Source organism: Periplaneta americana, chromosome 1 (assembly GCF_040183065.1).
Source record: "Periplaneta americana isolate PAMFEO1 chromosome 1, P.americana_PAMFEO1_priV1, whole genome shotgun sequence".
In the NCBI taxonomy this organism is placed as follows: Eukaryota; Metazoa; Arthropoda; class Insecta; order Blattodea; family Blattidae; genus Periplaneta; species Periplaneta americana.
The window spans coordinates 18,288,651-18,299,068 of NC_091117.1; positions in this window are offsets into that span (position 1 = coordinate 18,288,651).

Here is a 10,418-nt window from a genome sequence, read left to right on the forward strand (position 1 = left end):
AATGCTGTTCCTAACTGCTTTATTACTCAACCACTCGCTCAGGCTTGGTGGAAGTCAGCTGATATCTTAGTAATGCCAGTGACCAGTAACAATGAGATGTATTATCACAGCAAGAAATATAAAGGTGCAAAGACATTGCACACACTCTCACACATTTCGTAGGTGCAGTTTAAGGGTAACATATAAACACTTTTAAATACATGGCCCACATAGTATACGCCTGCTTGCTTCATTTGATGTGTAAAGTAGATGGAAGACAAGCCATTACAACTCACTCTGATTCTGAAAAAGTTTTTTTAAATCAACTTAAATTTTAGATAAATTGTTTTACATTCATATTGACACCAATTTATTTATAATCCTTGAAATAATGAGGAATAAATATTAAGGGTTCTATATCTAATAATTTATCGTTCCCAGATGCAGCAGTTTGCAGGTACTGATACGTGAATTCTACTCAGCTTCATTTTAACAATGAAGAAAAATTCGCTGGAAACGTTAAACTTCTACTAGGTGAATTTCAATCAAATTTTTGTAACTTCAATTGTACTATATCAGGGATTTTCATACCCATCATCTGTGGTTTAGCTTCTGCCTCTCTCTTCCTGAGGTTTTCAAACCAATACTAGATGAACACACGTTGAGACAATTGTGATATGGGGCATCATGCTAATATATATATACCTAAAACGACTTACAAAATTTGAAAACAAATTTCTTCTTCTTATACTACTTTACTTATTTAAATTTAACACTGAACTATTTTATAATAAAGTTGAGTGAGAACATTTTATGTTGCATAAAACAGAAGAAAATAGTAGTGTAGTGTCTTTTAACACTCTCAGCCCAGGGTTATTTAATTTCTGCTTTACCATGCCAGGGAGAATTTTATGAATTATATAATTAAAAAAAAAATGGTACACTGGTTCAATTTTGAGTAATGGGTTGATCCACAATTTCTCAATACTTGATACCAATACCTGTTTTAGAGTTTCGATACTCAATACTTCAAAAGTGAGAATTGAAAATACGACACAACAAAATACTAAAACACTTCGAAGATCACTGGAATTTCTGAAATTTTATTAATATATTCCACACCTTATTGGGCATGCTTTATTTAAAAAGCGGGTAAGGAATTCCTAGATTTAAATAAATTATTTTTCTTGGGATTATTGGACCTTCAATTACACATTCTATACTTGACAAGAACCATTCTGAGCAGATGGAGGCAATAGACAATACTAAACTGTTTACAATATGTCTATTTCCCTAGGAATTTCTCTTACGCATTGTTACTGAGGACTTCCTAACTTCATGACTGGGGCTATTGAAATTGTTGGTTTACCAGTGGTGAGAATTACTTTACAACTTAATGTTATAATGCAACATTGTACATTATGCAACGAGCCTACAATGACAGTAATTAAGACGCAAGTATGGATATTTATGAAATGAGCGCGAGTTTCATAATATTCATACGAGCGTCTTAATTACCATTATAGGCAAGTTTCATACGACTTTTTATGCTCGACCATATTTCTAACTTGAAATTATTCAGATGTATACATTTTATTTGTATCTGACAAGATCGGAAGTGACCTTGTTCTAGGTCGTGAATTGTGAGATGTGCGCAGACGTGAAAGTATTGATTTGTATGACTTGAGGCTTTCCCGGCGTTTGATATAGAATAACTCTTCTTGGGTTCTCAGCCAGGTGAGTTGGAGATTAGCTTCCAAGCTTTCGACGGCTAGCTCTGCCATCTTCTTCTTCGTCCCTAAAGAAGATGGCAGAGCTAGCCGTCGAAAGCTTGGAAGCTAATCTCCAACTCACCTGGCTGAGAACCCGAGAAGAGTTATTCAAGTATTGATTTTTTCTGAGGAACAATGTCATTGACCTTGATATAATCCCGTTAAACTTGATATAACCTTGATTATTGAATTCGACATTGAAAAACGAGATGACAAATTGAATTTATTTGAATATTATTTACAATTAACGCTAATTATTATGGTAACAGAACATAACCTTCTGCGACAGTATTGGATTTCCAGCCTCCGTGACTTTTCGCTAATTCTCTTTCGATTGCATATCCAAGAATAATCAATACGTGCGGTTTTATAATGGTACAAAGCTGACTTGTCATTGGCTGAACACCTGTAAGCTGAGTTGTCATTGGCTGAACACCTGTACTTTAATGAGTAGGTGTACTTTAATGACATGCATTAAAGGACTGCTACCAGGTGTATAATTACTACATTTTGGCATGGTCGAGCATAAAATATTTTTGAATGGTGGAAAAAGAAAAAAAAAACATTTCTGTAAAACGTGGAATAGTGATGAATGATGAACACGCCACATTATCCCATAAATTTTCATATAGTGTAAGTCTAATCCATTGCTGAAACAGAAAGAAAAAGATAACCTATAAACTAAAAAGTATTGAGTCCTTTTGCCTAGAGTATCGATCACTCTTGATGCTTCCAAGTATCGTGTATATCAAAGTATTGAAAGCATAGAGGATACAACCCTTATATAAATATACGGAGTGATCAATAAAGTATGATACGCAATTTTAGAAATCATTTCCATAGGTCATTATGAGGAAAAATTATCTTATGGGTTCAATTATCAATAGCTTTTTATTTATATATATGCATATCCATATGTTGTATTGTGAACCAGGCTTGTAACTTATTTGCATCTTAATACAAACAATGGAGCCTGCACTAAGGGGAATGGGACATGATGTATGGGAAGAGGGGTAGGACAGGTCAAGTCTGGTGACATCAGCTGTCAATGATTAAGTCTAACATCCGAATTTCGCAATGTTACATTGGAAGATGTCCCTTTAAATACCAGAAGAGATACGTATTACTGGATAATTGTGCCTCCCCTCATTTTTCTCGTGCATTAGTAGCACACTTACGGAAATATGAAGAAGAAAATAATCCATGCTGAGCTACGAAATGCTACCTGTGTGATTCACATCCGTACACCAAGTACACTGAAGTGAGGGAGAAATATTTGAAAAAACTGCTTTGAAAATGGGGTATGCTCATTTTATGTTTAATACAATATACTTAAATAATACTTCTGTATATTTTTATTTGATTTCCCTCAATTCTGCTCACAACTGCTTCTACTTTCTTAGGATTTGATTATCATCAGAACTACGTTCATATGAGGGTTTTTTGCTCAAAATTACCTACAGAATTGATTCCTAAAGTGCAAGTCATATTTCATGAATCACCCTGTATATAAAAAGGTGAACCGTAAGCAGTATCATTAATTTTAGGGGGTTATTCTTTGAGATATTTTAAACAAAAAAGTTTAATACAATTTTCCTCCTTTTTGCTTCCTTTTCGAGATAAAAATTGTTTTATACAAAATATTTTATAGCGTGTTTTGGGAAAACCATTGATTGAATTCTCAATTTGATCAGTCAATTTAAAAGAGCACTGTATTATTATAATGAATGATTGAAAGAATTTTAGTTTTGTTCTTCAAATGTGTAGATTTTTGATCTGAACAAATTTAACTTTTCGTTCTGCAAAGAAATTTTAGAATGTTACATTGTTTGGATCAAATTTCTGCACATTTAAAGTAAAAAGCTAAAATTTTTTTGAATCATTTATTATCATAATACACTGCTCTCTTAAACTGACTGAGGATATCGGGAATTAAATGAATGGCTTTCCCAAAACACGGAATGAAATGTTTCATATAAAACAATTTTTATCTCGGAAAGCAAAAAAAAGAGAAGATTGTATTGAAAACTTTTTTGTTTGAAATATCACAAAGAATAACCCCTTGACATTACTTACAATTCACCGTGTATATAACCATCACGAACATGTGTAGCTCCATTGTATAGGGTTTATTACGTACAGCTGTGATAAATGATCACAAATTTACCATGTATGTTGAACTTTTAGCAATCTGAACTTCTATGTCACTATGTTCTGTATTGATGATATGTGTATACTACACAATTTTCCCATTCACATTTTGGCCTGTACTTGTTAAATTTGTGTCAAATGAACCTTGATCAGAAATAATTAAAAGTATCAAGGTAATTGTATAGAAGGTAATTAAATCATGCCTATCTGTTATATTCCAATCTATGGTCCTACATTTTTGGTGCTTTTGTTATCAAAGGCAACATCACATGGATATTGAAAGCAGAATCATACAAAGACAAAGAATTCAAGTTACAGTACTCCGTCCTAGAGGGAACTACATTTCAATGCCGTAAACATAGAACTCTGCTTCATAAATTTAATGTTACAAATCCAGAGATAATGATTAGTACTTATTAGAAAGAAAAATTCGTTCCAGCACCAGCAATCGAATCCAGGACCCTCAGCTCGACGAGCTGAGGGCTCTTACCATCTGAGCTATACCAAGACCTGATCCACAGTGCCGGCCAAACTCTCCTTCTTTGTATTGTCAATGACCTACTACCTGCATTTTGGCCAGCATGTGGATCAGGTCTCGGCATAGCTCAGATGCAGGGCCGCCAAGAAGGGGGGGCAAAGGGGGGCAAGTGCATATGGGCCCGTGAGCAATAAGGGCCCGTCAGATTAAGTGAGTCCGATTACTTTTTATTATGAATAATTATTCGTAGATATATATGGTTACTATAAAATTTTGTAAAAACATTTATTATATAAATTTGACATATTAACTCAGCAATAGTAGAATTAATACAAATTACCACTTCATATGTAAATATTTGACTTTTATATAATAGAGTATTGGTTTCCCGCATTAACGTTCACCAACACGACAATTGAGGGCCACGGCATTTGCCTGAACTATGTTCCAGTCGCTTGTACCGAACACGTTCAATTATTTATTGGCTTGTCGTTTTATTAACTATAAACACCCTGCTCATCCACCGCAATATGCTAGTGGACTCTCCCAAACTCGTGTCGAAACTTTCGCCTTTTCATTGTCATTTGTCTTGTAAATTCTGCTGCACAATGGACAAGTACAGGCATAAGTTGGGAACTCAGAAGAAAATTGGAAGATATTAATATGGGTGCTAGACTGCGTGAAAAATATATGAAGATATTAACAAAGAGATCAGTGATGAGCCGAAATATTTAAAATCAATTCATCCCTCTAATTTGGGGCCAACCCACTGAAACCTATGAATCTCCTAAATAGTCTGAGGGAATTAAAACTGGACACTTTATTTCCAAATATTTGTATAACCATTAGAATATTCTATACAATTCCTGTGACAGTTGCTGATGCTGAAAGATCCTTCAGCAAAATGAAGGAAATAAAAAAATGTATTCAGATAAACAATGTGTCAAGAACGACTGAGTAACCTCGGCTCCTTAGTCTGGAGAGCGATCTTGCTAGGTCTTTAAATTTTGATGGTATAATTGATGATTTTGCATCAATGAAGTCAAGGAGAGTTGTTTGTTGATGTTGGACTGCAAGTTAGAAATTACAGGTGTTTAAGAATAATGTTTTATGAATATAATGTATTATGCTAATGTTAAGTTTTGCTAAAAGTTTTCAACGTAATAAAATTGTATATTTTTAAGTTCGTATCTGTGTATGGGGTTATCTTTTATTTATTTTGCAAATAATTATTATGGTTAGAATAACTGGTAACTTGTAATTGTTACTTTTTTCAATGTGGGTCCGAGTACAGTATTGCATAGGGGCCCACAAATTCTGTCGGTGGCCCTGCTCAGATGGTATAACACTCTGCACGCCAAGCTGAGGGTCCTGTGTTCGATTTCTAGTGCCGGAACTAATTTTTATCCATTAATAAGTATCTACATGAATGACTACATAAAGTCATTGATTACACAATATTCAATAGAGAAAGGCAAGGTCCTCATGTAAGAATATATAATAATTAATGTTGATAATAGTTCTTATGATGCAATTCTTTTTATTTTTCAGTCACATTTCGTAGTAATATCTAATATATAATGGCTGGGCAGAAAGTGTTAAACACAAATGCAAAACAAGGTGTAAGATATATCAATATATTATTTTAACTGGAACTTGATTGGACTATTTCAACTGCTATAAAGATAGCAGAATGATTACAACGTTTGATTCTTAACCAGATTGACTACCCTTATCATTAAAGCACAGTCACGATGTAATGTGACTGATGATTTAATAATACCGATTCTCAGCATTATATAACAAAAAACAATCTTCCAGGGTTGGAAAACAAACACTATGGCTTGACTTACGTATACAAATGAAAGTAGCAAACAATTCCGATTCTTACAAATAAGAAAGCTTCAGTAAAGAACAAATATTAAAATTAATTTAGAAACCATCACAATTAAAATATAAAAAACATGAGATCTAACAAAAACTCCCGAAAAAAAAAAAAAGCCTTCTATACTTTCTATGTCCATTCTTTATGTGATAAACATTTATTATAGACGTAGAGTTTGAAAATAAAAATTCTAAGTTACAATGAAAACTCTTATCTGACAAGCTGTGCTTGCTAAATACAATAAAATAATTTTAAATTCACTTAATATTGTAACAGATAAAATTCTTCTGCAGTAACACAAAATGACGTGAAAAAAATTAAGTACATACAGTCAAACTTTTTTAAAGTGACATGAATGCTATTACGTCAGACCCACAAATAATGAATTCTTTTGTTTTTTTTTTAATTGTGTAATATATCAACATTGATTTTATGTGACAGTACATAACATAATTTTTTCAGGAGAAACGAAAAAGTAATTAAATATCAATAGGCCTACATAAGAATATTAGATAATTCAGTAGAACACGTTGGTGTATATGATGATATGGAGGATGAGTGTAGGCCTACTGATGTTTAATTGATTCTCTCTTCCTCCTGAAAAAATATGCTCTGTACTGTCACATAGGACGTTTCATAAAATCAACGACGATATACTCTCTTACATTAACAGAAAATATTATTAACTAGTTCCACTTCATGATTTATAGAAAATGAACTAAAGCAAAACCCCATTAAACCGGATATCATTTAATCTGAAGAAATAAAATTTACACAAAACTCTAAAACAAATTACTACATTCATGCAAGACAAAGCAAAAGTTTCCACATACTGTTGTATTTTGCGGCTGCAGTGAATGAGATAGCACACTCTAAACTGATCAATGTGTGAAAGAAAATTTTGTATGACAATAGTGTTGAACTCAAGAGATGGTGGTAAGAGATCCATCACAGCAGAAGAGATTGAGGGCTGGTTCGACAATGGTGGCAGCCATTTTCAATTTGTGTGCCACGAGAAAATGAAACTAATAAAGATTTCATAGCAAAAATTGGAAAAATAAAAGTGAAAGGAGTAGTAAAAAAAAAAGTGAATCCACAAGAGTCAACATTCAACGAATGCTGCACAAGTTAACAATCAGTAAATACATTCCCTCCAAAAACCCTCAAAATTACCCTGGTTTAGGTTATGAGTGTGCCGTGGGATTTTATATTACACCTTTAGGGTGCCACATTTATTTTATTTTGCTAATAATTGTAACATAAAATATAATATATACAGAAAAACTTTAGCTCGCTCCTGAAAAAGTAGAACTCAGGGGTGGATTCCTGAATTGAAATTAAGAAGTATATAACACACTTTGTCTTATATCTACTACGAAATAAGAATATATAAATTTAAATATACAATTTTTCAATTTTTATAAAATCCATACATAACTTTTTAAATTTGGAAAAGGTTGAAAAACTCTGATCTAGGGTATGGGAATCTGCAGGAAGGGTTATCGAGATCATTAACCTCTCAGTCCTTTTTATAAAGACTGTGTCCTTCCAGTACCCTAAAAAAGAGGTAAAATTTTATTGAGATCTACCAAGAGAGGTGCGACTGGAGGTTCTTAAAAAGCGAGATTTTAGATTCCAGGGCACTGTGGGATACCCAAAAATCTACTCTGAACTCATGTGCTGTAGTGTATTAACTTAAAAAAAAAAAAGATGTGGATATTTTACAAAGTGTTCATGATGTTTTAAAGAGCAAAGGAAAGTGTCACTAACTTTCACAACTCGTTGCTAGTTCTGACATCAGGGACAGACAAAGGATGCTTAAGTGCATCATATAATAATAATAATAATAATAATAATATATTTATTCTGGCGAAGTTAAGGCCATCAGGCCTTCTCTTCCACTTAGCCATATACACAGGTGCACAGAAATGTTTCACAGAAAATTTGGTAGTAAAATGGGGGTACCAAAGTAAATACTTTGAGAATAGCAACACGAAGTCACAGGTATACTTTCACAAAATACTTAGTTTGCTATCTTCTTTTACTGTCACATTTTCTGTAAATCATTTTTCTGCATCCTATACATTGTAGTCTTAATTTAGTGACCTAAAGAAGGGTAATCATTTTTGATAGGGGCTCAGTATGTTTTGATATACGTAAATTTTGAAGAAAGCATAATACTATAATGTTATTGCTGTCAATGGTGACAGTTTGTAGTAAGAGTGCTCTGGAGCATAAACCTTCATACTGGAAATAATTTGAGACGCTTCCCAAATAAAGTTTGGATTCAATTAGTTAAGGCATGGAGGGACATTTACTAGTTTGCAAACTGAAAGTGCTTCGAAACTTCCCTCCAATGCAGAGAGATGGGGCTTGTTGCTTACCATGTCAGTCTCTTTGTATCAGTCATTCTGTACCGTACAAATCAAAGAATTGAAGGAGTCAGAAACAAAGGGATATAAGAGCACTTTAGTTACTTTTGAGAAAATGTGATTGAAAAATGTTTAAGCTTTCGTAAATTCCGTGAAGTTTTAATTTTAATTTTAATGTGTGATCTGGTTAAATGATATATCCCTTTGTTACTATGATTTTATATGGTCGTTCAAATTTTTAAATGTTCACTCATGAAAACCTGCAAGAAATGATATATCATATTTTGCCTTGGAGAAATAGAATTCAGAATTATTTCAGTGTTATTTGAAGTTGTAACACGGAAAACAGTTAATGTTATTGTTGTTGTTGTCTAGTGCCTTGCATTTGGCAATGAAGCCATTAGCAGTCGTGCTTTCCAATACTTTTGAACTGTAGTTTCTTCTGATCTTAATGCTTCACAGGTCTTCAAGTGGTCTTCATTCATTTCTGCTGGATCGTTACACAGGACACATATGGATGAAGCTGAGATACCTATTCTGTAGAGATGACTTGCTAGACAGTCATGATTTATCAATAGTCTGAAGGCTGCAACTGCTGTTTTCCTTGGTCTCTGGGGGATTATATCTGGGTTGGAAAGTAGTGTAATCCATTTTTTGTCTTTAGCATTTGATTCTATTTCTTGTAGGTATGAATGAGAAAATTTTGTAGTGATCAAGCGTTTTATTGAGGAATATGAGAAATTAAATTTAGATTTTTGTTTTATTGTTGTGCCTTTCTTGGAAAGTGTGTCTGTGGTTTCATTCTCCATGACTCCACAGTGTGCTGGAATCCATTGGAGACGGACAATCTTATTAACTTTTTGGAGTTGTGTCAACATTTTGTAGCATTCCCTTATTTTTGTTGACTTCTTTGTAGCATTTGAACATATTCCCTGAATTGCAGCTTTAGAATCTGAAAGAATTACTGTCTTGTTATATTTATTTAAGGGAAGATTTAATAATTGTCGGAGAGCAATGTGTATAGCCTCTATTTCACCATCATAATTTGTTGTGTCTCTGCCAACAGAATGATAAAAGGAAAAATGTGTACATGTAACTCCAGCTCCAGTAAGGTTTTCTGTGGTTGATCCATCAGTATATATGTGTAGCCATTCTTCTGTACGGTATCTAGTATTGATCGTTTCCAGTGTTAGAAGTTTTTGTATTTCTTTTGGTGTGTCTGATTTACTTATTTCCTCTGTTAATTCCAAACTGAAGATAGATTGCAATAATTCCAATGGATTTTCTCTTATAAGTAAATTTTCTCTTGTGTTAGGAATGCTCAATTTAGATTTAATCTGTGTTGCCTTTTCTAGGAAACTACTATGAGTTTTAAGGATTGAGGAAGGGAGGTTCTTTTCTGTCCATTTAAACAGTTAATGGATTTGAAAAAAATTAGTTGGAAGAAATGTCTGAAAAAAAAAAAAGTACCGATAACATAGTCCTTACAAGTTACATTTTATCTTTTGAGTTTGATCAGGCTCTCGTAAAGCAAGCATGGGCATGTCTTAATTCACTGATGGGGAATTCTTTGAAACTTCTGTGGTGAAAGTAGCTGAAAAAATGTTCAGAATACCTACATGATTTTAAAAGAATTACACAGTTCAGGTGTAGTATTGTCAGTCTTTCAGACCGAGTCTATTTCAAAAACTTGGAAAGTGATTTGATTCCCAATAAGCTCGAATTAATACCAATGCAAAATATTACACTTTTAAAATTAAAATTAAAACTTCACGGAATTT